General features: G+C 47.1%; 1 long non-coding RNA gene across 1 annotated transcript in view; it reads left to right on the top strand.

The window, feature by feature from the left end:
* Nucleotides 1–7277: 7277 nt before the first annotated feature.
* Nucleotides 7278–27098, top strand: part of LOC138445375 (uncharacterized) — a 35264-nt gene continuing 15443 nt past the window's right edge. Inside the window, exons 1-2 of the long non-coding RNA XR_011258828.1 lie at nucleotides 7278–7695; nucleotides 19868–20174. This is a non-coding gene — a long non-coding RNA (uncharacterized lncRNA). The remainder of the gene's footprint in view (nucleotides 7696–19867; nucleotides 20175–27098) is intronic.

Here is a 27098-nt window from a genome sequence, read left to right as displayed (position 1 = left end):
AGCCTTTGGACAAATGTCCACCGCCCTTCATCCCTTGCAAGTTGCCAGCATCTGAAATAAAGCACACTTTCCCTTTCCACCAACTTGGCCTGTTTATTGGCTTTTGAGCATTTTGAGCGGCGAGCAGTGGACCCACCACACACCTTTTGGTAACGTGATCCTTCCTTCAAGTAGTTAATGGTTTTAGTAGGGGAGACAGTGAATTTTAACGTAAGTTTTAAAAAATTGTGTTGACGTCAGCTCCTACAGGATCTTAAGTGGTCACCTAAGAAATGTGATGGTTTCCCAGGTGGCACTAGTGGTAAAGAACCCGCCTGCCAATACGGGAGACGTAAGAGATGCAGGTTCGATCCCTGTGTTAAGAAGATTCCCTGGAGGAGGGCATGGCAACCCACTCCAATATTCCTGCCTGGAGAATCCCATGGATAAAGGAGCCTGGCAGGCTACAGTCCATAGGGTTGCAGAGTCGGACACAACTGAAGTGACTGAGCATGTACACACGCAAGAAATTTAGATTTAATTGGATATAAAAGGCTTCCCTGGTGGATCAGATGGAAAAAAAAAATCCACTGCAACGTGGGAGACCTGGATTCAATCCCTGTGTTAAGAAAATCCACTGGAGAGAGGCATGGCAACCCACTCCAGTATTCTTGCCTGGAGAATCCCCATGGACAGAGGAGCCTGGTGGGCTACGGTCCACGGCATCACAAAGAGTTGGACACGACCGAGCAACTAAGCACAAAATGAGGAAAAATAATAGCTGACAATATACTACCTATTAAAGAGCCACTATGTGTCAAAAAACATTCCTGTATTTTATGATTTACTCTTTATGGTAGTCCTGTGAGCATAGTAATCCTATTCACATTTAAAACATGAGGAATTCAGGCACAAAGAAATTAAATACCTTCCCTGAGGTTTTGCCATGAGTAAGAGCTTCGATGTGAATGATATACTCTAGTAAGAAAGTCTGTGATTTTAACTCATAAACTTCCTTCTCATTGGGAGATTTGGAGCATGTGTGTGTGTGTGTGTGTGTGTGTGTGTGTGTGTGTGTGTGAGTTCACAGTTACACATCAGGAAAATTCATATCACTGCAGGATGGACTGAGAACCACTTTAATGAAAGCACCAGAATTAAGGTGACAAAAGAGACAGTGGAAAGGTGTCTGCCTTTCCCTAGGAATGCCTAGTTCCCACTTGGTTAACACCTGGTCAAGAGTAGAACCCATGTCTTGTGACTTCCTTGGGCTCTGAGGTGGCGTGTGACTACCTGGAGCAGGGGGGGTGGGGACAGGGGATAGGGGCAGACGATGTTGCCTGCCTTCCCATGGGGGGTTGACCATGACTTTCTTTGCTGGTGAAGCTCTCTTCCCACTACAGAGGCTAAAGGTATGAGACCCTTGTAACATATCCCTTTTTATAACCCGAGGGAGGGCATGTTTTCCAGTCCTGACCATGGGAATAGATGGGAAGTCTCCCGAGATTTTTTGCAAAATAGTTCTCCCTCCAATAAGAAATGCAAAGAAGATCCTCTCTTCTCCATCCCTCCTTTTTTTTTTTTTTTTTCTGGAAGCAGTATTGTCTGATAGGGCACTTGTAGCTGCTATAGTCGCTTGAAATTCCAAGAGAAGACATGGTCAACACAGTGGGAGAAAGGATCTTCAGTGTCACTGCTGACCACTTCTGAATTTGCCAGTATCTGATCATTCACTTTGTGACATGATAAATAAATTTGCTTAAGCCAAGTGTGTTAGCTGATAATTTATTGCCTTTCACTCCGAGTGCACCCTTTAGTACATGCTATTTTATGAACAAAGGAATTCTTATAAGCAGTTCTCTTTACAATGAGCATGATGTTAAACTTTCTGAGTTGAAAACACTCTGGAGGGAAATCTTGAGAGCAAAGTCTCCTGCTGCTTCCAGAACAGCCATACCACTGGTTTCTGCCCACCTCCTCCCTGACCTGCATGCTGAAGGGTGACCTACAGACCAGCCTAGTCACATCAGAGAACTTCTCTACTGCTCAGTGAGCTGAACCACACCCTGTCCAATGAGATCCAAAGCCCTTCCAAGTTTATCCTCCCTTGGTACTAGCCCTAGAATACCATATAGAGTCCCTTTATATCTTATAGCTGCTCTTTCTTCAGAGTTAACAGTTCTCCATACTGAAGTTCCCCGTTTCGATCCTCTGATTGAATCCAGACTGCTATGCCATGCTTAGCTGGCTTTCGTATTACTTGCAGCATTACTTACCCAAAGCATACCAACTGACAACACAGTGCAGCACCTGGCAACTATTTCAACATGACAGACAGAAGGCATCAGTGAAGATCAGAGTTTCTAGATTGGAACGTTGGTGCTGCCAAGGACAGGAGGGAACAGAAGAGGAAAACTGGATTAGAAAAGAAAAGTGCTGTGTCTTTCTGTGCAGCTAAGAGTCAGGAATACCCAGGAAGAGGTGCCCTGCAGGCACTGGTAATACAGCCCTAAGCATGGCCAAGAAGTCGGGAATAATTGCAGGGGAGACATTTGGAAAGACAGGAGCACTGGTGATGGGAACTGTGATTGGACACCAATAGCGTCCAGTGAATAAAACAGCCAGAGGAGAGAACAAAAGGGATTCTTGGTGGACCTGTGGTCTATTTTTGTTGTTCAGTCACTTAGTCGTGTCCAACTCTTTGTGACCCCCTGGACTGCAGCATGAAGGCTAGGCTTCCCTGTCCTTCTCTATCTCTTGGAGCTTGCTCAAACCCAAGTCCATTGAGTCAATAATGCCATCCAACCATCTCATCCTCTGTCACTACCTTCTCCTCCTGCCCTCAATCTTTCCCAGCATCAGGATCTATTGGGATATAACAAATTACCTTCAGGTAACAAGCATCATTTATTAATTCTCACAAGTTTCTGTAGATCAGGAATTCAGACAGGGTCCAGTAGGGTTGTCTCCTTTCTGCTTCATGACTTCTGACCCTCAGCTAGAAGATTCGAGGGCTCAGGGCTGGAATTATCTGAAGGTTCTTTCTCTCCAGCACCTTATGGTTGGTGGTGGCTGTCAGCTGAGCCCTCAGCCGGAATGCCTTGGACGTGGCCTCGACTTATGGCCTGAGCTCCTTCAAACGTGGTGGCTGGGCTCCGAGTCAAGCAGAGAGAGAGAGAAGGGGTCGACAGGGGGACTCAGCTTGGAAGTCCCAGATCACCGGTTTTGGGGAGGCAGTTAGTAGGCCCCCGCCAGCTTCAGAGGGAGGAACCCTGGACCCCAGCTCTCAATGAGCAAGGGGAAGGGGACAGGTATCAAGGTGTGGCCGTGTTTGAAAAATGCAAAGTGCCCCCTTGGAGGGCGCTATGTTTGTGAGGAAGAGAGAACAGGCCAGAAAAAGAGCAGAAGCGCAGAAAGAAAACTGAGGGAGCCAAGAGGGAAGAGAAAGCTCCTGTGAAGTTCCCCTTGAGAACTGCGCGGAGCCCGCTCTGACACACACGTGAGAATGAGCGGCGGCAGCGGCACTGTGGCAATGCCAGCAAGAATCTCATTTTAGGTTGGTGGTTGGAAAGAAAAGTCCTCAGATTAATCATAGATGTTCACTCAAGTTCTCCTGAAGTAAGTGAGAAGATGGGAAATAACGTTCTTCAACCAAACCGTGATCTGACTCAGGATATGGGCTGTGGTTTCCCCGCTTTACAATGTTGTCTATGAGGAGAGTCAGGAGCTTGTGAATAAATACAAGCCCTAGCTCTGTATCAGCGAGACTTGTACGAGTGAGGGCTCTCGCAGAACTGTAATAGAAATGAGGTGACCATCGGTACACCGTCTTTCTCTTCTGCACTCACTCTCCACAAAGCGCATCATCCCACGAGAAGACAGTAAAGTTAATTCAACAAACACATACTGAGTGGTTCGTTTTTAATCGACACTGTACTGGCCCTAGGGATGCCGAGGAGTCACAGTTCCTTCCCGGAGGGACTCAGAGATTGAAGACAAGAAACCAGTGATTTACTACTTAGTGTGATAAGGAGACAGGCAATTACCCACAGGGAACTAAGGGAAACGGAATCTCCTCTAGAAATTCCCAGAGAAGATGATCTCGGAGTCGACACTGCCAGAACAGAAGGGAGCGGAAAGGATTGCGGAGGCAGAGGGGAGGCGCTCGTGAGGGAAGCTCAGGCCAGATTTTGAGGAACTTTGTGCTTTGCTGAAGAGAAGGTAAGTCAGAGAGAGAAAGACAAATGCCACATGGTGTCACTTTACATATGGAATCTAAACTGTGACACAAGTGAAGTTATCTTGAAACAGAAACAAACCCACAGGCACGGAAAACAAACTTGTGGTTGCCAAGGGGGAAGAGGGTTTGGGGAGGGAAGGACTGGGAATTTGCAAACTACTATACAGAGAATGAGGCTTCCCAGGTGGTACTAGTGGCAAAGAATGCTCCTGCCAATGCAGGAGACACAGCTTCAATCTATGGGTCAGGAAGATCCCTAGAGGAGGAAATGGCACCCCACTCCAGCATTCTTACCCAGAAAAAAGTCCCATGGACAGAGGAGCCTGGCAGGCTACAGTCCATGGTGCCGCAAAGACTCAGACACAACTGAGCGACTGAGCACATCCACGCGTATATAGAATAGATAAGCAGCAAGGTCCTCCTCCTATGCAGAGCAGGGAACTATATTCAATATCCTGTAATAAATCATAGTGGGAAAGAAGGTGAAAAAGTACATTTATATGTATGTATATATGTATATGCATATACGTTTATATGTATATATATTTACATATATGTAGGACTGAGTCACTTTGCTGTGCATCAGAAACTAACTCAGCATTATAAATTGACTATATTTCAATAAAATAGTAACAATAATAATAAATAAGCAGGGTGACAAGTTATGACCAACCTAGACAGCATATTAAAAAGTAGACACATTACGTTGCCAACAAAGGTCTGTCTAGTCAAGGCTATGGTTTTCCCACTAGTCATGTATGGATGTGAAAGTTGGACTATAAAGAAAGCTGAGCACCAAAGAATTGATGCTTTTGAACTGTGGTGTTGGAGAAGACTCTTGAGATCCAACCAGTCCATCCTAAGGGAGATCAGCCCTGGGTGTTCTTTGGAAGGACTAATGTTGAAGCTGAAACTCCAATACTTTGACCACGTGATGCAAAGAGCTGACTCATTTGAAAAGACCCTAATGCTGGGAAAGATTGAAGGCAGGAGGAGAAGGGGACAACTGAGGATGAGATGGTTGGATGGCATCACCGACTCCATGGACATCAGTTTGGGTAAACTCTGGGAGCTGGTGATGGACAGGGAGGCCTGGTGTGCTGCAGTCCATGGGGTCGCAAAGAGTTGGACACGACTGAGTGACTGAGCTGAACTGAACTGAATAATAATAATAAAGAGAAATGAAACTCAGAGGATTTTTAGCTGAGTAGCCACATAATCAGATTTTTATTTTAGGCAGATCTCACTGACCACCCTGTGAAGGACAAGTATGGGGCTCATATGAGGGTGGCTCACTGGAGGCAGGGAGGCTGGTTGAAAGACTGTGACATAACCCAGGTGTTAGGTTGAACTGTATCCCTCATGAAGATGTTAAAGTCCCAATCCTTTCCTCTGTTCATGGAATTTCCCAGGCAAAAATACTGGAGTGGGTTGTGATTTCCCCCTCCAGGGGATCTTCCAAACCCAGGGATTGAACTCGTGTCTCCTGCTTTGCAGGCACGTTCTTTACCGCTGAGCCACTGGGGAAGCCCATTAACCCAGAATGTGGCCTTATTTGGAAACAGAGCTGTTGCCGAGGTGCTGGGTTAAGCTGACGTCATTCTGATGTAGGGTGGGCCCTTAATCCAACATGACAGGTGTTCTTACAGAAAGAACATGGTGTGAAGGCGCAGGCGGGCACAGCAGGAGGACGCCAAGGGAAGGCTGGAGTTACGCCACCAAGAGCCAAGGAACAACTGGAAGTTCGGAGAGATGCCTGGAACAGGCCCTTCCCAGGAGCCTGCAGCTGAGCCTGACCCGGCCAGCAGCTTGATCTCAGACTTCCGGCCTCCAGAACTGGGAGGTGATATGTCTCAGAGGTTCTCAGCCACCAGGCACCAGCATGGTATGTGGTTAGAGCAGCCCCAGGAGACTGACCCATCAGGGTAGGATTTTGATGAGCGTTCCCACAAAGGCAGCAGCAGCAGCGGAAACAGAGACTAGAGAGAACTGCAAATTCTACAGTTTGCGGGGGACCAGCTGTGAAGGCTGAAAGAGAGGCGTTGGGCTGACTCCCAGGTACCTGGCTGGATGACAGGGTATTTGGGGATGCTATCCACTGAAGAAGAGAAAATCCTTCTAAAATGCAAGCTCTGTGACTGTGTTTGGCTTGTTCTGGTTCCCAGGATAGTAACAGTGATGGTGCAGGACCTAGATGTTTATTGAGTGAACAGAGAAGCTAACTGAAATAGGGAATATCTACAAGACGCACGTGGGGCTTCCCAGATGGTTCAGTGGGTAGGGGATCAGCCTGCAATGCAAGAGGCACAGGCAGATGCAAGTTCGCTCTCTGGGTCGGGTAGATCCCCTGGAGGAGGGCATAACAACTCATTCCAGTATTCTTGCCTGGAGAATCCCATGGATGGAGGAGCCTGGTGGGTTACAGTCCATAGGGTCACAAAGAGTCAGACACAGCTGAAGCAACTGAACATGCACGCACCATACCCACATAGATATTTTCAACATTTTCTCTTATCTCATCAAGTTTCAAAAGTTTCATTGTTATTGTTATTCATTTGCTAAGTTGTATCCTATTCTTTGTGATTCCATGGACTGCAGCACACCAGGCTTCTCTGTCCTTCACTATCTCCAGGAGTTTTCTCAAACTGTTTCCTGTCCATAAAGTCAGTGATGCCATACAACCATCTCATCCTCTGTCATCCCCTTCTCCTCCTGCCTTCAATCTTTCCCAGCATCAGGGTCTTTTCCAATGAGTCAGCTCTTCGCATCAGGTTGTCAAAGTATTGGAGTTTCAGCATCTGTTCCATATAACTTTTAAATATATAAATGTTTACATATAATATATTATAAGTAGTATATATTTATATAATAAATACGACCGTGAGTCTTTTGACCCAATATGGAAGAAATATATGTCAGTTGAGTGTTGCTGTTTAACAAAAAAAAACCCCCAAACTTGATGACTTGAAATAGCAGTAAGCATTTATTGTCTCCCACTTTCTGTGGTTTGGCAGAGAAGTTCTGACTCAGCGTCTCTCCTGGGGTCACAGTCGAATGTGAATCAACGTTGCCATCACTTGAAGGCTTGGCAGAGGCTGGATCTGCCTCCAGGGCTCTCGTGTGGCCAGCAAGTTTGCTCGGCTGTCGGCGGGAGGCTTCAGCCCCTCTGTGTGGGGGCCTCTCCCCAGAATTGCCTGAATGTCCTCACAGCATGGTGACTGGGTTTCCCTCGGAGCAAGCAATCCAGGAAACCAAGACAGAAGTGGCAACACCTTCTGTGACAAAACCCTCCAGTTTCATCACTTTGGCCATACTCTGTAGGTCTCACCGACCAGTCCTTATATAACATGGGAGGGGACCACACAGAAGCGTGAACGCGGAGGTGAGGGTAACTAAATGTCCTCTTGGAGACTGGTTGCTATAGAAGGTCAGAAGGAGAAGGCATATGCATGATCAAGGAAAAACAGATATCATGGGTAAGTCTTTTTCATGCTACTATATTCATTTATTTCACTGTTTTCTCTTTCATTTCTAAAACTCAGTGATTAAAAAAACTCATCAAGGTAACACAAATCAACCTTTCACTTATGTGAAGTAATTGTTTTGAAAATCTTTAATTGTATCCCAATAGTTATCAACAAAATTTATCCCTATCCCAGTTGGTATTTGTGGGGGGTTTTTAATGATGTGTTAGACTTATCATGATAAATTCTAGAATTCAGGGTTCTCATGCCCCAACCTATTCCTCTGTTCATAGCAACAGGTGAACTCGTTCCTAAGAACTGAGTTCATCATTATGGACATATTTATTTCAGCAGGCCCATGTCTGTGATGCTGTGTGCAAACGGCACACATCACAAAAAATGCAAGCCTATCCCAAGAAACTCTCCCAGTGGAACTGGTAGCAGAGGGAGCCTTAGCTTCTGAGTGACAATCTGGTCCCAGCCTCCAATGAGCTCTTTGATTTTGGGGGTTGTTTAACCTCAACCACACTTTCTTCATTTAGATCCAGTGTCCAAAACTCTCTATTAAGACTAGATGGCAAACATTTTAGGCATTGTGGTCTCCGTCATAACTGTTCAGCTCTACTATAGAAGCATGAAAGCAGCTATAAATCTACATAAATAAATGAGCATGGCTGTGTTTCAATAAAACTTCATTTACAAGGACCGCCTGTTAGCCAGATTTGGTCCAAGGGCTATATAGTCTGACAACCCGGAGCTAGAAAATGGGCACGTGTTGAGGATGTTGTGGTTGACTATTTAGTAATCTAAGGCAATCAAAGATGTTTGTCTCCTGAACTGTTTTAATTTAGAAATGGACGTGCCCAACTCATTCTGAATCAGTGAGACTTGAAGAGTGGATTCCTGGAGGCTTCTGGAAAATTGAGGTCCTTGCTCTTAAGAAAATGCTGCTGCAGAAAACTAGCCTCTCTCTTTGTCCCCCAAGGCATAAACGGGGAATCGTACAGATCTAATCACCACCAGCATCCATCCTACCAGCTTTAGGGAACATTTGACAATGCAAAATGGCAGAGAGAAACTTTTCTCTAGACTTCTTTGCATGTGAGCTAAAAAAAAAAAAGTCCAACTTCTCTTTATCTTTGAAATGGGTTATCTGTTATTTCAGCTAAGGCATCCTAAGTGAAAACCCCATTCAAAGGGTAGTTATGAGATCTAAAGATTTAAATGGTATGGCAGTGGGTGTGACCGTGGCATGCCAATTATAGAGCTCAGCCAATATGAGTATTGGTAATATTAAAATAATCACACAAGTCCTCCCCCGAATTATCACTGATCTCAGTCACATTGTCAAAGGCCTTTGACGTCTTTATTTCGTTAAAAATGAAATCTTCGTCTGTCTTGAATAATTTTTTTTTTAATTGCAAGCCGTCACTTCTGCTAGCTTGAAATCCCCAACCAACATGAGAAATAAAACCTGGTGGGAAGAAAGCAGCAGTAACTATTAGCCTATCAAAATGATGAGGCAGTGGGTGAAGGTTCCTACAAAACTAACTTCCTTTCTTCCTTCCTGTCTTCCTTTTCTGGGAAACAGCAATGGGGAAAGCTGAGTTTGAGGGATGAGACTAGAGTCAAAAAAGCATCCTTCTTTGGACTTCCCTGGTGGTCCGGCAGTTAAGAATCTGCCTGCTAATGCAGGGGACATGGGAAGATTCCGCATGCCGCAGGGCAACTAAGCCCGCTTGCTACAACAGCTGAAACCTACACACCTGAGTCCAAACTCTGCAGTAAGAGAAGCCGCTGTAATGAGAAGCCCATGCAACTAACAAAAGCCCGAGTGAGCCACGAAGACGCAGTGCAGCCAAAAGTCAATAAACAAAGCACTCCTCTTTGACTAGCTAGCCATCCTCTGCCCCTGAGTAAATCACTGTGTGCTAGGTCTGACTAGCCCTCAGAGAGGATTCCCTGGTGGCTCAGATGGTAAAGAATCTGCCTCCAGTGAGGGAGACCAGGGTTTGATCTCAGGGTCAGGAAGATCCCCTGAAGAAGACAACGGCAATCCACTCCAATATTGTTGCCTGGAGAATCCCATGAGCAGAGGATCCTGGCGGGCTATGATCCATGGGGTCACAAAGAGTCAGACTTGACTGAGCGACTAATCACAGCTGTGGTTATTTATGAAGATCAGGAAGTACCCAGCAGCTTATAAAGTTAAAATGTCTCCTTCTCCCTGTCTTTCCCTAGAGATGTTTTGCTCAAGTAACAAGTATTTTTCTTTCTATTTATTTTTTTAATCTTTCCACGATGAACCTAGTTCCATGATTATTTGAAATCTGAAACAAAGAAATTAAGCAATCCAATACAACATCTCATAAACTGTATTGCTGGCAACTGTGTCATAGGTACAGTATACCAGAGATGGATCATAAATAGCTGTTCTAACTTATCAAGAACTTATGACGTGCCAAGTGTTATAGTGGCTGGTTGACAGTCATTCTCTTTCAAAACTCTGAAAGGCATCACTTTTAAAAAATATTAATTTATTTGGCTGTGCCATATCTTTGTTGTGGCGTTGGATCTTTAGTTTTGGTATGGAGAATCTAATTCCCTGACCAGGGAATGAACCCAGGTCCGCTGCGCTGGAAACTTGGAGTCTTAGCCACTGGACCACTGGGGCAGTCCCAGGCATCATTTTCTTCATTTTATACAGGAGCAAATTGCGGTTCACAAGAGGTCAGAGCGACTGGCCTAAGGTTGTAGAACACGGGAGCGGAGGGCCTGAAATACGTGTCTGCGAGATACAGAGGAGGTTCGGGCAGAAGTGCTCAGCTGGGAAACTATGAGAAGAATGAGTGGAGCTGATGTTTATGGGGTGCCACTGGCTGAGGACCAGCTCCAGGCTGGACAGGCCACACGGGGGTGGCAGGACTTGGGACGCTCCCATTGCATGTGAGCAAGGAAAGGGGCTGACTGCTGCCCAGAGACAGTGAGGCCGTGTCAGTGCCTGCCTGTCCCAGCTGCGTGGCTTCCCTCTCACCCAGGATGCCTTGACTGGACTCCAACTCATCCATCTGAGTGACGACAGAACTGGGGCTCAGCTGAAGTCTAGCTTCTGATTCTGGTCTTTCTTCCTGTAGATCTCTCTTGCCTTTCAGCTCAGTTCAGTCGCTCAGTCATGTCCGACTCTGCGACCCCATGGACTGCAGCGTGCCAGGCCTCCCTCTCCATCACCAACTCACAGAGTTTGCTCATACTCATGTCCATCGAGTCAGTGATGCCATCCAACAATCTCATCCTCTGTCGTCCCCTTATCCTGCCTTCAATCTTTCCCAGCATTAGGGTCTTTTCAAATGAGTCAGCTCTTCACATCAGGTGGCCAAAGTATTGGAGCTTCAGCTTCAACATCAGTCCTTCCAATGAATATTTAGGACTGATCTCCTTTAGGATGGACTGGTTGGCTCTCCTTGCAGTCCAAGGGACTCTCAAGAGTCTTCTCCAACACCACAGTTCAAAAGCATCAATTCTTTGGCACTCAGCTTTCTTTATGGTCCAACTCTCACAACCATACATCTTGCCTTTCAGCCCAGCACAAATCCTCCTTCTCCATGATGGCTTGTAGGTCCCTCCAGCCCAGTAGCCTCTTGATTTGGAATGTCAAGGACACTCCTCTCGTTTGGCATTCACTATATACTAACTACGGCTTCCCTGGTGGCTCAGACAGTGAAGAATCTGCCTGCAATGTAGGAGACCCAGCTTTGATTCCTAGGTTGGGAAGATCCCCTGGAGAAGGGCATGGTAACCCGCTCCAGTTTTCTTGCCTGGAGAATTTCATGAGCAGAGGAGCCTGGTGGGCTACAGTCCATGGGGTCACACAGAGTCGGGTATGACTGAAGTGACCAACACCTTCACTTCTCACTTTCATATACGAATACATGTGTTTAGTTAACCCCCCATGTAGGGGTATTTATTTTGGTAAACTCAGAGGCAGGGGCTATATTTTATATGATTTCTGTGCCTACGTGTTATTTCTTGTGTCCTCCACAGGATCGAATACAACGCTGAAGTGGAGTAGGCCGGGCCACCCCAAAATGTGCCACTTTGCCGAGTGGACTGTTTTTAGCCGAAGGCAATCAAGACCCAGCAGAGTCAAGAAAACTGATTACTTTTCCCTTAACTACCTGAAAAAAATTAGACAGGGCCAGAAAGGGAGCTATTTCTAGAGATAACATTTTATCTGAATGACCTATCTGCGGCAGGGCAAACATCCAGTTACCAAACACCTGCTCCTCTCATGGCCTGTGAACAAACCACCTTCCTCCTCTTGGAAGGCCCAGACTCCATCCCACTTCTTACCTCAGGAACTTCATATAAGCCCCAGCTGCCCGACCTGCCCTGAGCCTCACGTCTTTGGGCTCCCATGTAATTAAATTTGGTTTTCTCCTGTTAGTCTGTCGTATCAAATTAGTTGTTGGAAAGTGAAAGTCACTCATTCGTGTCCGACTCTTTGTGACCCCATGGACCATACAGTCCATGGAATTCTCTAGGCCGGAATACTGGAGTGGACAGCCATTCCCTTCTCCAGGGGATCTTCCCAACCCAGGGATAGAACCCAGATCTCCCACATTGTAGGTGAATTCTTTACTAGCTGAGCCACCAGGGAAGCCCAATTTAGTTGTTAGACCAGTCAATATAATTATTAGACCAATTTAATCAAAGGAAGAAGGGAGAAGTTTTTCTTCCACACAACACCAAGCATGTCATAACATTCCGTCAGTGGATGTTGATGCAAAGAGTCAGACACAGTTGAGCATGCAGGCATGCACACACGCACTGGATGTTGAATCCAGCTAGCAAGAGAGACCGACTAGTGCCATGGTCTGCTTGTCTGAGCCTTGTTCTCATAGGCCCTTGCAGGCACAGCGGTGTTTTCGGAATGTACTATGTGGTTTTTTTTTTTTTTTTTTTTGGCCACACTAGGCCTTTGTTGCTGCGTGCAGGCTTTCTCTAGCTGTGGAGAGCAGGGGCTAACTCTCTGCGTGCAGGCTTTCTCCAGTTGTGGAGAGCAGGGGCTAACCCTCTGCGTGCAGGCTTTCTCTAGTTGTGGAGATCAGGGGCTAACCCTCTGCGTGCAGGCTTTCTCTAGTTGTGGAGAGCAGGGGCTAACCCTCTGCGTGCAGGCTTTCTCTAGTTGTGGAGAGCAGGGGCTAACCCTCTGGGTGCAGGCTTTCTCTAGTTGTGGAGAGCAGGGGCTAACCCTCTGCGTGCAGGCTTTCTCTAGTTGAGAAGAGCAGGGGCTAACTCTCTGCGTGCAGGCTTTCTCCAGTTGTGGAGAGCAGGGGCTAACTCTCTGCTTGTGTGTGGGCTTCTCACAGAGGTAGCTTCTCTCGTTGTGGAGCACAGGCTCTGGGGAACAGGCTCAGTAGCTGCAGCGTGTGGCCTTAGTTGCTCCAAGGCATGTGGGATCTTCCTGGACAAGGGATTGAACCCGTGTCCCCTGCATTGGCAGGCGGGTTCTCAACCACTGGACCACCAGGGAATTCCCCGCGTACTAAGGTTTTGTAGTTAAGCATCTGGGCTTTCAAAAGGCGTCCTGTGTCTGGAGCCCTGTTCTCCTCCTACCTTCCTACTGGGCCACCCGGATGACTGACTTAGCCTCCCTGCGCTTTAATTTCTGAATCTGTAAAATACAGATAGCAGTTAGAGGCTGGACGTGCCCAGCTCTGTCTTGATGGAGGATGTCCGTGTGCCCCACACACATGCAGTGCTCAATAAATAGTACAGGCGTGGTGACGGGTTTTTAAATATCAGTGACCAGATCGTGTGCTGAATGAACTTGGCATTCAGCTCTGCTGCACTCTAGCTGTACACCTGCTCTGGGCGGGCACGTTGAAACTCCGTACAGTGGGACTCCTCACCACACTGTGCTGTGACCCTTCCTTTGGGCTGAAGATGTCACACTAGACAGTATTAACTGTGTCCTTCTGTGCATAGAATTCATTCTTCTGTGGCATTCAGCAGAGAGCCAGGAGCCATTCACATGTCTCTATACTGGTGGTCCTCAAAGTGTGGTTCATGGACCCCTGAGGGGTCCTGAGACCTCCTCGCAGTGTCCATGAGATCAAAGCTATTTTTATAGTAATACTAAGATTCATTTTTCTTTTTTTACTCTTTCACACTCATACAGTGGTGTCTTCCCCCGTCTCCCTGAAGTGACGTCAGATCGTTCAGCTAATGGCATGCGGGTTTCATTATTACTGTGTTTTTAAAATTTCTCAGTTTTAATATAGAATATAGTAAATATCAGTAGATATTTTAAAAAGTGAAAGTGTTAGTCACTCAGTCGTCTTCAACTCTTTGCAACCCCATGGACTATAGCCCACCAGGCTCCTCTGTCCATAGAATTCTCCAGGCAAGAGTACTGGAGTGGGTTGCCATGCCCTCTTCCAGGGGATCTTCCTGACCAGGTGGACTCCTCACCATCTGAGCCAGCAGGGAAGCCCCTCAGTAGATTTAAGCTACATTCAAAAACAAACAAACCACTTTGAGGCCCTCAGTAATTTTTAAGAGTGCAAAGGAATCCTGAAGCCAAAAGGCTCAGGACCCTTAGAATAAGACGCTTCTGGTTTCTAAGTGAGGTGTGACATCACCTCACCCACCTTCATGCAGCAGTCACCTTAGTCTTCATTATCTCTGTCATAACTCCATGGGGGCAGGGGTAAGGATGCTCTTTGATTTTAAAATACATTTTTCTGGTATATGTAAAGAAACCCTGCCAGCAACCCTGTTTACAATTAACAGTCTTGAAATAAGCAACGCCCCTCCCTGGCTCCAGGCCTACGGATGCTCTCATGGAAGGATTCGTCTTCCTCGTAGCTTAAGAAAAACGTCCAGCGTTACAGGCTGCTACTCCAGAAAATGGTTCCCAGGAACCAGCTCTTCTGAGTGTGCATTTGCTCTGTGTTTGCTTTTCCACCTTGAACTTGAAGCAATTCTATTCTAGCATCTGTGAAATGGCTCCACTGAGCAGTTCTTATCATGATTTTCTGTTTCCCAAGAGTATGCTAGAGGCATTGTGGTTACAGAAGTTAGAAAAGCCTGGTAGAGTGGGCTGATTATACATAGGGGCTCTTGCTTCATGCTTTCCTGTCCCGTAGACCCAAGGCGGATGGTGTGATTGTTCACACAGCCCAGACAGCTTTGTCACCAAAGGGACGGGAAGTCTCCGCGGGAATCACACAAGCCCCAGGGGGTGTGTCGCCCATTGACCTGGGCGTCCCGCCAGGAAATCTTTCCCTTTTGGAAAATGAGGAAGATCGCTCGCATGGGCTGTGCCAAGCCTTCCCAAACTCTAATTTGCCCAAATTGGGGACTTACTGGCTTTAGGCTAAAGAGAGAAACTAGATGCCTTTCAAGAACAAACCGCAAATGCACATTCTCTTTTAATTACACTGTCTAATCGCCTCCAAACAGGATCCTTCCTGACTGTATCCCCTCAGGAGATGACTCTTCAGGAGACAAAATACATTCTGAGTGTGTTTACAAAGGACAGCTGCTTTCTTTGGCTAGTTGTTGCCATTAATCAAAATTTATATGGAATGGCTAGTCTTTGCCAGAACAAGAATGTCATCAAGATGACCCTGGAAGGCTGAACAACAGACTGGAATGGAATTCATAAACGCCACTCATATGCAGAACTCGTCTGCATTATTTCAAGCATCCTTGAAATCATGAAGTGAGGTCCCTGACTTCGAGGCACACACAGTAGAATACTGGAATGGGATGCCATTCCCTCTCCAAGGGATCTTCCTGACCCAGGGATCGAACCCAGATCTCCTGCATGGCAGGCAGACTCTTTACCATCTGAGCCACTGGGGAAGCCCGATAGTAGGTCTACAAAACCCAGAACAAATCAGGACAGTTCTGTGTGACTGCAATGCCAGGGCTACCCCCAGGCCCAGCCCATCATCCACTCTAGCTTCCTGACTGGTCTTCCTCCATTCTCTGCTGCTTTGCAACAGCCACTGGGATGTTTTAGATGTTCAAAATGTTCTAGAATCAAGTTTCAATGCACTCGCCAGTGAGTTTCCCTCTCAGCGATCCAAGCCCACTCCACCTGAAAGCTGTCCTCTGGTAACCCCGGACCTCCTCCCTACCCATGGGCCTGAGTCACCCACTTGACCCAGATGGGAAGAATGATTCCAAGGACTTGTCAGCCGGGCTCAGTAGCCGTCGTCTGGGGGCCCTGAGGACGTGAAAACTCAGATGCGAAGTTCCTGACCCAGGTTAGGTTCCCAGAGCAGAGATAGAATGCGCCAAGATGGGACTTCCCTGGTGGTCCAGCGGCTAAGTCTTCAAGCTTCCAACACGGCAGGCTCGGGTTCAGTCCCTGGCCCGGAAACTTGGTCCCACATGACCCAGCTAAGAGTTTGCACACCAAGACTAAAGATGCCACGTGCTGGAACGGAGATCAAAGATCCCTAGTGCCACCGCTAAGACCCGGCACAGCCAAACAAACAAAAAATTCCAGAAGCTGAAGAAGCAGAGAGGAAGGTAGGGGGTATCCCTCCCAGAACACCAGGCAGGTGTGGCCTCTGGCAGCCTTGAGGCTGAAAGAGGGAGAGAGACCAGCCCTTGGTGCCCTTTGTTGATAATCAGCAGCCCGATGCCCACCAATCTAAAGGTTCTGGTTGGCTGGTTCTCACACTTGTGCCCCAAGACTTCTCAGTGCACTGTCTGAGAGCCCAGGACGTGCCAGAGTCCCCCAGAGTAAGGACAGAGGTTATCCTAGAGGTAGGCACCCTGAAGTGGGGCTGGTGGATTGAAGGGAGAGCTGACCTTTAATCAAGGTGGGCTTAGGTGGATCTAGTTTTTAAACCCCCCAGGTAGAATGCCGGGACCCTGTTACACTTTCCAGACCTGGGGCAACCCTGCCTCCAGGGCAGAAAACAGTGGAAACATAAGAGTCACTTCCCACCCAGAAGGCAGAGTTCAGCCTGCAGGTGAGAAAAAAGGGAAACGGTGAGTCATCCATACTGAAATGCTGAGAGGGCCCAGCACCATCTCCCGGGCTGACTGCTGGAACGGGAGAATACCGCCAGCATGGTGGAAATCCCACATAAACTGAAGGATGCCTGGCGCCCAGGGCATCAGCCTACAGGCTGCAAACCCCCAAGACAATTTCTGTGCCATGGGGCACCTGTGTAGTTGGGCAGCAATGCTAAGGTGCTAAGGCAGGTGGGCTTGTGAGAAGCTTCTCAGAGGGGCGAGGCAGCAGGGAACCAGTCGGAGTGGCCAGGTGTCCCAGCAGGGCTCTCCCCATTGAGACAGAGACCAGTGAAGACGGCCCGGTGAGGGTGGCCTTGCAGAATGGTGTGCCTCCTTGGAGGCAAACAAGAACAAGATGACGGAGAACTGTGAGCACCTCCCCACCTCAGGATGGTGTGGGAGTCTCTCCCAAACCCCAGCATCACCTGGGGAGAGAAGTTGGAGAGGATCATCAATTCACCAAGCACTTTCCGCAGAGACCAGCATGCATGCGTGCTAAGTCACTTCAGTCGAGTTCGACTCTTCAAGACCCTATGGACAGGTTTCCCTGTCCAAGGGATTCTCCAGGCAAGAATACGGGAGTGGTAGTCATTGCCTCCTCCAGGGGATCTTCCTGACCTGGGGATCAAACGCATATCTCCAGTGACTCCTGCATTGCAGGCAGCTTTCTTTACCGCTGAGCCACCAGGGAAGCCCAGAGACCAGGGGGAACCGGATTACAGCAAGATGAAGTTCTCCTCCTTCAAAACGTTGTCAGCTAAGTCAAAATCCATTTTGGAGAAGTCACCTGTCTGCACACCTTGGTCTGTGGATCCAGAAATGCACGCCTATCATGAGGCGGCTGCCATCTCCTGCTAAAGGAATATTGTTTCCTTGTGAATAAATCCACACTTTGGCTTCGGGCCTCCAAAATCCTGAACCTGTTCTTCCCCCTCTGGTTCCACCTCCCCCGCCGCACACACTAACCTTTTGTCCCACTGGCCCCTTTTGTGAACGGCGCTCGCACATTCTTTCCTAACTCAGGCTCCTATGTCTCCAGTTTCTTCTGCCAGGAACACACTTTCCCACACCAGCAGAGGAAACTGGCGCCTTCTCAAATTCAGAGAGGCCAGCTGCGAGCAAGCCAAACGGTCGTTTTCTCCACGTCTTCTTCTCTATCTCAGCACTCTTTTCTTTTCTTTTTCACTCCGTAGCATTTCACACGGTATTGTCACTTATTTGTCTATAGGTTCCCCTGCTCGGCCGTCAGCTCAGTGAGGGTGGGGATTTCGCTGCAGTGGTTTCTATCCTCCTAGCCCAGCACCTGCCTGTAGTGGTGGGGGTGATGGGTTAGTCCCCAAGTTGGGTTGTCTTGGACTGTAGCCTGCCAGGCTCCTCTGTCCGTGGGATTCTCCAGGCAAGTAGTAGGCACCTGCAAATAACTGTTGAACAAATGGACAAATGAGCAAAGGAATTAACCAGCATCACTAAGGACTCTGGAAAGTGCACAGGAAGTTCATGGCTGGAAATGACTAATTGTACTCAGTAAATTTGGAGAAGGCTTTGCAGAGAGTGCACACCGTGACAGTACGGGGAGAGAAAACCAACGCTGTGGTCAAGAGACCGGAGTAGGGAAGGCACACAGACCCTAGCAAAAATTTCAGAGAGGACAACAACGCTTACTAGAGCTTTAAAATTCTTCCATATTAGAAAAGGAAGTGGTGTCCATGATTTGGAGGAGGGAAGGGGTTCGAGGATAAGCAGGATGCCAGACTGTATCATCAACAGGAATAGGAGATGCCAGAGTGTATCAATTAGATCAGGGGATGCTGGAGTTTTTCAATAGGAATAGATGATGCCACAGTATATGGATAGGAACAGAACATACCCAGCCTTCTGCTCCGCCATTGGTGAGATTCTAAAGTAGAGCCAATACATCCAAATTATAACCCTATACTTTTTTACACACTCAGTTCATTTCAGTCGCTCAGTCGTGTCCGACTCTTTGTGACCCCATGGACTGCAGCACGCCAGGCCTCCCTGTCCATCACCAACTCCCGGAGTTTACTCAAACTCACGTCCATCGAGTCAGTGATGCCATCCAACCATCTCATCCTCTGTTATCCCCTTCTCCTGCCTTCAATCTTTCCCAGCATTAGGGTATTTTCTAATAAGTCGGCTCTTCTCATTAAGTGGCCAAAGGATTGGAATTTCAGCTTCAGCATCAGTACTTCCAATGAATATTCAGGACTGAGTTCCTTTAAGATTGACTGGTTGGATCTCCTTGCGGTCCAAGTGACTCTCAAGAGTCTCCTTCAACACCACAGTTCAAAAGCATCAATTCTTCAGCACTCAGCTTTCTTTATAGTTCAACTCTCCCATCCATACATGACTACTGGAAAAACCGTAGCTTTGACTAGATGGACCTTTGTTGGCAAAGTAATGTCTCTGCTTTTTAATATGCTGTCTAAGTTCGTCATAGTGTTTCTTCCAAGGAGTAAGCGTCTTTTAATTTCATGGCTGCGGTCACCTTCTGCAGTGATTTTGGAGCCCAAGAAAATAAAGTCTCTCACTGTTTCCATTGTTTCCCCATCTATTTGTCGTAAAGTGATGGGACCAGATGCCATGATCTTAGTTTTCTGAATGTTAAGTTTTAAGCCAGCATTTTCCACTCTCCTCTTTCACTTTCATCATGAGGCTCTTTATTTCCTCTTCGCTTTCTGCCATAAGGGTGGTGTCATCTGCATATCTGAGGTTATTGATAGTTCTCCTGGCAATCTTGATTTCAGCTTGTGCTTCATCTAGCCCAGCATTTCGCATGACGTACTCTGCATGTAAGTTAAATAAGTAAGGTGACAACACACAGCCTTGATGTACTCCTTTCCCAATATGGAACCAGTCCATTGTTCCATGCCCATTTCTAACTGTTGCTTCTTCACCTGCATACAGATTTCTCAGGAGGCAAGTCAGGTGGTCTGGTATTCCCATCCCTTTAAGAACTTCCCACAGTTATACACATTACATATTTGCTAATGAAGACCCTGGTGAGAGCATGAGAAATGATAACAAGGTATAAGAAAATAGAGTGGGTTATCTTTAGCCAGAAGAATGCTGAAATAATAATGATAATGCATGTGGTCTCCTTTTAAATAACAACCTGCAGGACTCCCCTTGTGGTCCAGTGGATAAGAATCTGCCTGCCAATGCAGGGAACTTGGGTTTGATCCCTGGTTCGGGAAGATCCCACATGCTGTGGAGCAACTAAAGCCATGTGGCGCAACTGCGGAGCTTGCATTCCAGAGCCTGGAAGCCGCTACTCCCGCAGCCCTCCTGCTGTAACCACTGAAGCCTGTCTGCCCCGGAGCCGGTGCTCCCAACGCGAGAAGCCCGTGCCCCAGGAGCAGCCTCCACTCTCCGCAACTAGGGAAGGCCCGCTTGCAGCAGTGAACACTCAGCGCTACCAAAAATACGTACGTAAATTAGTTATCTTAAAAAAGAAATTGCACACCTACAGAAGAGATAGGTGGAAATCAATTATTCCCTCAGAAACTATTCTCACAGGTTCACCACAAAGTGCCTCTTGTTTGTTGACTGAATGAATGACCATACACACTGCTAAGATTTGGCGTGTCACTTTCTCTTCTTGTCTGAGGCTGCATGCATGTTGGGTGTGTCCAGTTCAGACACTGAGACATGGCTCTGCCCACAGTGTCCGGGTCATCAGTCTCACTCCAGAGAACTCCACACTGTCAGCTGCTGATGAGCCTGATGTAACTCGTGACCATGCTGGGTTGCGATAATCCTTGACTCAACGAAACAAATCTGAGAGTTAAGTTGCTTTGTGAGACTTCATGATTGGTAGATGTATACTTTTTGGAAAGTTTTTCTTAAAACATGACACATACATCAAATTCCTAAGGGCCATGTATCCCCTGATTGAAATATGCTGCTTTAAATATTAACTCATTTTAAAGACCAGGCACCTTCTTACAACACAATTATAAAAAGACAAATAGGCTAATTTTAAAATGGACAGAGGAATGCAATAGTTGCTTCTGCAAGAAAGATATACAAAAGGCCAGTAAGTGCATGAAAAGATACTCAGCAGCATCAGTCACTAGGGACATGCAAATCAAAACCACAGAGTACCACTTCACACTCGCTAGAATGGCTAAAAGCAAAAAGGTGCGCTAACAAGTGTTGACAAGCACAGAAATAGCATATATGATGTCATTCCGTTTGTATGAAATGCCCAAGAAAGGGCAATCTACAGAGAAAGAAGGTGAGGAGTTGCTTAGGGATGGGAAGAGGGGTGGTGGGGGAATGGGTAGCCAGAGAGGAAGGGGTTTCTTTCTGAAGTGGTGAAAATGCTCTAAAACTGATGGTGGTGATGACTGCCCATATCTGTGAATACATGTAAATACCACCGAATTATACACTTTAAATAGGCAAATTGTATGGTTTATGAATTATATCTCAGCGAAAGTGCTAGTCACTCAGTCATGTCTGACCGTTTACAACCCCATGGACTGTAGCCCACCAGGCTCCTCTGTTCATGGAATTTTCCAGGCAAGAATACTAGAGTGGATTGCCATTTCCTGCTCCAGGGGATCTCCCCAGCTCAGGGATCAAACCCAGCTCTCCTGCATTGCAGGCAGATTCTTTACCATCTAAGCCACTAGGGAAGCCTCAATAAACCTGTCTACGTCATGTATTTTTTATTTAAAGACCAGGCATCTGTGGAATGGAGTTGGAGATCTTTTCCAACATACCTATTCTGGATAAAACAAACCTTGCTTTACAAGTTCTAGCAAACCCCTTGTACCACACCAGTTGGCTCATCACCCTTTTGAGCCAAGAACACGTTCAATGCTGTGGCTTCTAAGTGACCAATTCAATACTGTGCACATAAGAAGAATTCAATAAAATGGTTGATAAATAAATGAACAGGAAAGTAACACCCTAATGAGTATTTTCTATTTTTCCGGAAAAGTCTGAGTAAGAGGGATAAGCACCAGGAAGAAGCCTGAGATTAGGCATTTGGCCTAACATGAAGGGTTGGACAATACAGTAGAAGAATCAGTCACGACCTATTTTTTATAATCAGTCCAGACAGTGCTTGGTGAGCTTTTCTCTGGCAAGAAATGAATGATTCAAACCCTCTATTTGCTGTTACACCCTTCAAGCTTTTCTTAGCTGTGGTAAACATCATGGAAAGTCAGAAACATCAAAGAATCAGCAACTGGTAGCAGAGGCAAGCCTAGCACCCCCTTGAGCCATTAACGCGTAAGACCCAGAATATGATTCATTATGATTCCCTGTATTTGGGGAATGATGACATCTCTCACTTGTTTGCTCAAATAGTCTTTCTCTTCCCTCTCTACTCTTCTCCACCCTTAAGAATTGTGGGGTTTGGTATTTTAGGGGAATTTAAATTAATTTCATTTGGGGAATTTCTACAACCCTGAGACAGAGATACCTTGAATTATCTAAAAATAAGGACAAGAAATTCTAAAAGAAGACGGAGGTATTTGATGACCAGGGAAGGTCCACGATGAAAATGCCATATTACTTGTGACACATTTTGCTTAAGAGAACACGCATGACATACTAATGGAAAAGAAACCATCATACAACGCAAAGGATGAAATCTGTACTGTTGACCAGGGTGCGATGATTGTTCTAGAAGTGACCCAGTTACTCCCTGCTAGGCCTGTTGGAGCAGAAGGACTCACATTTTTCCCTGCTCCTCTTCTTGTTAGTTACAGAGACTCCAGTCACCACAGGCAGCGTCAGGGGCCACTCACAGGAGCAAAGCTGTACCCCTGTTCTGAGTCCAAACCCTAGGCTAATGGTTCAGCTCCCACCAAACAGGAAACAGGACTCCTTTGGAAGAACACTGCCCGGGAAACATTCTTGGTCGAGGATGGATGGATGAATCCAGAAGGAGCCTGGATCTGAGGGCTGAGAGGCCCTGCCTTCCAGGAGAGGTCTGCTTCGCCTTGGGTCACAGTGGCCATTGGACCCTGTGCAGCAAGAGATAAGCTGGTGGGATTTCCCTGGAGGTCCAGTTCAGTTCAGTGGCTCAGTTGTGTCCAATTCTTTGTGACCCCATGGACTGCAGCATGCCAGGCCTCCCTCTCCATCACCAACTCACAGAGTTTACTCAAACTCATGTCCATTGAGTCAGTGATACCATCCAACCATCTCATCCTCTGTCGTCCCCTTCTCCTCCTGCCTTCAATCTTTCCCAGCATCAGGGTCTTTCCAAATGAGTCAGTTCTTCGCATCAGGTGGCCAAAGTATTGGAATTCCAGCTTCAGCATCAGTCCTTCCAATCAATATTCAGGACTGATCTCCTTTAGGATGGACGGGTTGGATCTCCTTGCAGTCCAAGGGACTCTCAGGAGTCTTCTCCAACACCACAGTTCAAAAGCATCAATTCTTCAATGTTCAGCTTTCTTTACAGTCCAACTCTCACATCCATACATGACCACTGCAGAAACCACAGCTTGGTCCCATGGTTAAGAATTCACCTGCCATTGTGGGGGACACAGTTTTGATCCTTGGTCTGGGAAGATCCCACATGTCTCAGAGCAACTAAGCCCACCAGCACAACTATTGAGCCTGTACTCTAGAGGCTGGGAGCCGAAACTACTGAGCCGAGGTGCTTCAACTCCTGAAGCCCGGGCTCCCTAGAATCCGTGTTCCCCAACAAGAAAAGCTATTGCAATGAGAGAAGCCCGCTCATCGCATCTAGAGAAACACCCGCAGCAACAAAGACCCAGCACAGACCAAAAAATAAAGAGATAAGCTGGAAAAAAAAAAAAAAAAGGATTCACCATGCCAGCAGGGGCAATTGACCCTGGTCCTCAGGAGAATCAGCCCTTCCTCATGGGGGCAGAGAAGAACAGATTGGCACACTGGTGGTCTGTGAGGGTGCCTCCCCTGCCCAGAGTGGGGACCGGGTTGGCTAGACCAGTGGGAAATATGAAGAAATACCAGGACTGATCTCTTCTGTTATTTTAGTCTTTTCTTTTGTAATATATGCCTTCTAATGTACATGCTATATCTGCAAATGTTTATCATTTATGAACGAGAGATTTTTAATGGGATGCATGCTCACTTCGTTTGTTGGTTTGATTTTTTAGAGGTACATGATCAAAAAAGTTTGCAGATCACTTCTCTAATCCAACGAGCTTTCTACCTCGCAGACCCTCTCATGTCCCTCCTGTGCTGGGTGGCGTCCTGATCTCCGGCGCCACCTCCCTCATCAGACCCGCCCCCCGACCTAGTTTCCCATGATGTCATCAACTTCCTTCCCCATCTATCCAGAGCTCTTCATATGACGCACATACTTAAGGGTTTTGCCTTGTAATATAGAAATTTGCATAAAATGTACTTGTTTCTTCAGGTCTATTTTAGGCTTGTTGAAGACAGAAGCTGTATATTTTTCCCCCCAGAACCTTGTGATGTTTGTTGAATGAATATTTTAAATGTCATAACCTCAAAGACTGATCTTAATGGGGTATTTTAAGTAATCTGTCTTTCATACAGAGTGTAGTGAGTGAAAGTCGCTCAGTTGTGAACGAACCTTTGTGACCCATGGATGGTACAGTCCATGGAATTCTCCAGGCCAGAATACTGGAGTGGGGAGCCTTTCCCTCCTCCAGGGGATCTTCCCAACCCAGGGATCGAACCCAGGTCTCCCAGGTTGCAGGCAGATTCTTTACCAGCTGAGCCAGCAGAGCGCAAGGGGAGTTAAAAAGACACAGTGTAGAATTAAACACTCATCCTTTCAGGAGAAGTTAATGCTCTCTGCTAGTCCTTAGGTTGCCGGCCACAGAAACAAAAAGAATTCACAGAACAACATCGCCACCAGGTGGCAGAATGACATTGCTCTTCAATTCATATTTTTCAACTGGAGTTCTCCAAAACATGATCAGCCCACCCATTAAGCTACCTTAGAACACATCACATGTGCCCACACATCCTGTGTGCCCGGAAGAGAGTGAGTTAAGAGTTCATTTTACTCCTGGATCACTCTCACCCCTTTCTGCTGAGCCCTGACCTTTGCAAAGGGCATCAAGTCACAGGTAGCCCCCTCTCCTGAGCCTGTGCTGCAGGGGATTCTGACCCCAGCTGGTCTCCATGTGGGGAAACCTAACTCAGTCATCTGGCTTCGGTCCACGCGGGGTCAGGGCGCCAGGGGGCTTCTGCTGGCGACCCTCCCTCTGCCCCAGGAGCCTCCTCTCCGACTCCAGCGAACCAGGTGGAGAGAGTATTTAGAGACACTAACAAAGGGTGCCCCCGTATGCCCTGGTGTCCGAGTGCCTCCTGCATTCCATCATGGGTGTCTGCACGTGACCCTCATCTCTGGTGCCCTGTGTCACCTAGAGTGCAGAAGCGAAAGCTTCGGGCCTTGGCTTTGAGATTTGCGAGCCTGGTAGGAGACACTTTATGGGTGTATTCTTGGGAAGAGTGCTGCAAGGTGCTCTGCCCGGATCCCTTCTCCCCCAGACCAGAGAAAGGTTCCCAGGCAGGGCCTCTCTGGAGGGAAGGGCCTCTCTGGAGGGAAAAGCCTCAAGCAAGCAGAGTGTGTTGGAGCCCAGGGCCCTGCCCTCTCCACCCCTGGGAACACCCCAGTCATCAGGGGGAAGATCGCAAGGGCAAAGGGCCACCTTTCCTGCGAGAGCCTGGAGGGCCCGCAGCAGGACAGACAGGGTCCGCACGCCACCCCCAGCACAACAAAGTCAGTGTCACTTACGCTAGGCTCGCCAAGTCCTGGGTGCTGTTCTGGTGCTGACTCATTTGATTTTCACAAACACCCTACAAGTTAAATTATTTTAATCTCTATTGTCTTCAGATGTGAAAAATGAAGTTTCTGCCTTGCTCGGAAATGGTGGGGCATCGCTTCACACCCGAGCAGTCTCCAGGCCCACGTCTCTGACTTCCGTGCCAACCGCTTCCCTGGATGGGGTGCGAGGAGGCAAAGAGGCCTGGCCTGCAGGGGGCTGAGGTCGAGCCCGGCCTGATTCAACCCTGAGCCGGTCCACTTGTCCCTCAAAGGCCAGCCAGGACATCTGAGCAGACCTCCAGCCCCACCACGGCCCCGAAACTTGGAAGTTAGTCTAGGGAAAGGCACCCATCAAACTGACCGATTCCCACTCTTCAGTGGACTGATGGCTCAAAGCAGAAATTAAATCCAGTGTCAAAAAGTATTAGACTCACAGACATAGAAAACAAAGTTGTGGTTACCACAGGGGACGGGGGAGGACAGACCAATTAACATATGCATATATACACACTACTATTATGAAATAGATAAACAGTTAGACTTGTATAAGGCAGGGAATTAGATTCAATGTCTTGTAATAACCTATAAGGGAAAAGAATCTGAAAAAGAATATATATACGTATATACCTCTATTTATATACATACATATATAAGTATGTACAACTGAATCTGAAAAAGAGTATATATATATGTATGTATGTATATATATATATATATATATATGTAACTGAATGACTTTGCTGTAACCTAATGCTAAACACATTGTAAATGAACTATCTGTTGTTCAGTGACTAACTGGTGTCCAACTCTTTGCAACTCCATGGACAGCAGCACTCCAGGGTCCTCTGTCCTCTACTATATATCCCAGAGTTTGCTCAAATTCATGTCCATTGAGTCAGTGGTACTATCTAACCATCTCATCCTCTGTCGTCCCTTTCTTCTCTTGCCTTCAATCTTTCCCAGCATCAGGGTCTTTTCTAACAAGTTGGCTCTTTGCATCAGGTGGCCAATGTATTGGAGCTTCAGCAACAGTCCTTCCAAAGAATATTTCAAGGTTGATTTCCCTTAGGTTTGACTGGTTTGATCTCCTCAAATTTAAAAAAAAAAGAAGAAGATAAAAGATAAAAATTCAGTATCAGAAAAGTAAGAAAAAAACCTAATTTCTGGCACGTCTGACTTGGTAGACTGAGACTCAAGTCCAGCAGAATGAGGGAAGAGAAGGGAGGAGTAAAAGCCCACACTGAACACCGCTCAAGCCCAGGCCCTCCTTCTCATCAGTACACCCATCCCCTCACAAATACGTCCAACCCTCCACTGAGGGGCTAATAACCTCCCCCATGTTGACCAAGCCAGGGCCCAAGAGGGCAAGGCTGAGACCAGTGCGAGGTGGAGGGAGGACTCAAGTTCTGACCTGTCCCATGAAAAATCGCAAGGCATTTGTATTAACACCACGCAAGGAAGCCCTGCTATTGGAGGTCAGTCCAGCCGAGGCAGCTGTCTTGCAGGTGAAGGTTGAAGAACCACCCAGCTCTTCTCCAGCCCCTCACCCCGTTACCCCGTCAGACTGAACTCAACACAGAAAACTCTAGTCTCCTTT

This window comes from Ovis canadensis, chromosome 8, assembly GCF_042477335.2.
Source record: "Ovis canadensis isolate MfBH-ARS-UI-01 breed Bighorn chromosome 8, ARS-UI_OviCan_v2, whole genome shotgun sequence".
Lineage (NCBI taxonomy): Eukaryota > Metazoa > Chordata > Mammalia > Artiodactyla > Bovidae > Ovis > Ovis canadensis.
This window is presented reverse-complemented; position numbering and strand designations above follow the sequence as displayed.